The sequence below is a fragment of the Nannospalax galili genome, unplaced genomic scaffold (genome assembly GCF_000622305.1).
Source record: "Nannospalax galili isolate Female #2095 unplaced genomic scaffold, S.galili_v1.0 scaffold1586, whole genome shotgun sequence".
Classification (NCBI taxonomy): Eukaryota; Metazoa; Chordata; class Mammalia; order Rodentia; family Spalacidae; genus Nannospalax; species Nannospalax galili.
Genome location: NW_008354289.1, coordinates 279,566 through 282,910, shown reverse-complemented (window position 1 = coordinate 282,910; position 3,345 = coordinate 279,566).

Below are 3,345 nucleotides of genomic sequence, written 5' to 3'. Positions count from 1 at the left end.
TGGGCTACCCCTTCTAAGGCTGAACATAAATTGTCACAGCTTGTCATTCCTAGGAAAGAAAAAGAAGAGAGAGAAGAGAGAGGAGAGGAGGGGGAGTTGGATTGGGGAAGCAGCATGGTCTTCATTGGGAGTTACTCTAGCTCACTTACTGAGTGGCCCAAAGTGGCTAGTTTTGAGTCAGGTAGGGCTGAGAACACAAGATAGCTCTGTAACAGGTCTAGACTGCTCTGCTATGTGGACTATATGTGACCCAACAGGAATATAGTACTTGAAGTAGCAGTGGCAGGCAGGAATGTGGTTTAGAGCCTTGGCAAGCCCATTTGGGAATCAATATAAGCCCTCGGGATTTTGCAGCAAGACCCTGCCATCTTCTGCTGGTAAGGCCTGTCTTATGAAACACCTCTTGGCCAGGTATTAGGCCTTAGTCAACACTGAATGCTTAACCACGGGCCACTAAAGTTATGGTAAGACATGAACTGGGTGTTGGCTGATCCTCCAGACCATACTGAGCATACACTGCAGTACATTGCCAGATGGAAGTGGAATGCATGAGACCAAGCCTGAGCAGGCTCTGAAAGCATGAGGAAGTCATCTGAAGAAATGGCCCATGCGTCCATGGGGTCTCTCTCCTGCTACACTGCTTTATTGCTTGTGTGCTCCTATAGCCTGGTGAGTTCTCCACTACCAGGTGACAATGGAAGGGAATGGTTCTCTATGCTATGCAGGGACCCCCCCTCAAAGCAGACAATGGCAGCATCACAGACCCTTCTTGCTGGCTCATCTCTGAAGAACAGTGGCGAAGAAAGAGCCTCCCAGGAGATAAAACTTCTAGTACACTTTTGTTTGGAAGGAGAATTACCAGACATGTCATCACATATGGATTCATGGACTATGACTAATAGCTTGGCTGATCAGGAAGTTGAGAGGAACAAGATTGTAAATTTGGAAACAAGGAAATGAGCTGGCAAACGCCAAGTTAATTGCATTCTATGTGAATGCTCACCAAAGGGTAGCCTTAGCAGAGGAAGAATTTAATGGTAAGTGAGCAATATGATCTGCCCCATGGACACCAGTCAGCCTTTAATTCTCAGTCAGCCCTGTCATTGTGAAATTGGTTCATGAATAAATGGCCATGGTAGCAGAGACAGAAGTTACACATAGGCTCAGCAAACAAAGCTGACTTGGTTACAGTCATTGCTGAGCGGCCAAATTGCTAACAGCAAAAACTAATGCTGAACTCCCAATATGAATCCATTTTAGGGGGTGACTAACCAGTTATCTTGTGGCAGGCCTCAATTACATTGGACAGCCAGCTTCTACCATGGCCAGGGTAGTGTGTTTTTTTTTCTCAACAGAACACTTACTCTGGAAATGGATTTACCTTCCCTACATGAAGCGTGTTTACCCAGGCTACCATTTTGTGGGCCACGGAATGCCTTAGCAGCAATGATATTCCACACATCACTGCTTGCAATCAAGGAACTCACTTCACAGAAGAGCAAGCACAGCATGCACATGGAATTTACTGATTGTGTTCTTACTATCCTAAAGTAACCAGCTCGACAGAATTGTGGAATGGTCTTTTGAAAACTCACAAGAGAGTAATACTTTGCAAGATTCTCCACAAGGCTGTATAGCCTCTGAATCACTGCCAGGACTCATGAGTTCAGGAGTCAAGGGGTGGAAATGGGAGTGACACCATTCACTGTCACCTCTGATAACTCATTTTCAGAGTTGACTTCTTCTACCTGTGACCTTTGCAACCTGCTGGTCAAGAAATTTTGGTGCCAAAGGGAAGAATATTTCCACCAGAAGGCAGAGCAATGATTCCATTGACCTGGTAATTAAGAACCCTGCTAGCCATTTAGGCTCTTTCGTGCTTGTAAATTGACAAAAGGAATTACAGTGGTTCAGGGTAACAGAACCTGTCAAGTGGAAACTGCACTCCTATTCCACAACTGAAGTAATGAAGCTTATATCCTGAAGACAGGAGATCCTTTAGGCATCTTGTAGTATTACGTATTGTGACTAAGGTCAGTAAAAATGGGGCTAGGGCTGTAGTTCAGTTGGTAGAGTGCTTGCCTAGTAGTCATTAAGCCCTGGGTTCTACTCCCAACACAGTATAAACTGGGTATGGTAGCATACACCTATGACTCCAGAACTTGGGAGTTGGAGGCAGGAGAACGAGACGTTCAAGGACATCTTCAGCTATATAACAAATCTGAAGCCAACCTAGGGTACATGAGACCTTTTCAAAAAGAAAAAGAAGCCAATTGGGCCCTCCGTGCCTTGACTCCCCCAGCCTCACTCACCCTCCCATTGCCCCCGTGGGTCTCTCCTCCTAGCCTGGGTCCTGTCCCACTCCTTGTCTTAGCACCCCAGACACCTAGGAAACCACCACTGCTTTTTCCTGATCCTTTGCATCCAGAGCAACTCACTTCCTTCTCAGCTCCCCAAGAGAACTGCTTCTGGGCCTGAACCCACCCTCACCTCCCTCTGCTTCCCTGGGCCTGCAGGACCTGCAGGCCTCTCTCAGACCTACAGGCCTCTCTCCCAAATAAGTTGATCTTGCCCTCCCTGCGTTGATTCTCCCAGCCTCGCTCACCCTCCCATCTCCCCCACCATATCTCCTCCAAGCCTGGATCCTGTCCCATTCCTTGTCTTGGTGCCCCAGACACCCTGGGAACCACCACTGCTTCTTCCGGATCCTATGCATCCAGAACAACTCAGTTCCTTCTTGGGTCCCCAGGGACCCAGGGGCACTCTGGGCCTGGCCCCACCCTCACCTCCCTCTGCCTCCCTGGGTCTGCAAAACCCACCAGCCTCTTTCCTGGAGCTGGGGCTGACCTCTCTTCTTCCTGGTCCTTTGCATCCAGACAAACCCAGCTCCTCAGTGCAGTCCCCAGGAGCCCTTGGGGCTGCCTCCCGCCCCCATCTTCCTTTGCATCTCTGGCTGGCACAGCCACCAGCTGCTCTAGACCAGCATCTTTCCTGGGCCAGACTTCCAGGCCAGTCCAACCCCCAAATTCCTGAGGCCAAAATTTATCCTGGAGGTATCCAGAACTTAGGAGAAAGCCTGATAGCATCTGATCCTCATCTGACTTGGGCCTCTATGGGAACTCCTGAAGACAAAAGCAATCTGGCCACTCCAATATAAAATGCAAAAGAGAGAATTGGAAGCTTAGAGAAACCAGGCTTTCATGCCCCAAAAGTAAACCACAAAGACACATAAAGTTCACAAAAAGAAGCAGACCTAAACTTGAAGGATTGAGGTCACACAAGAATCAGAAACTACAAAAGAAATTCACATGTCAAAATGGCAGAGAAAAAATATTAACATGAAAA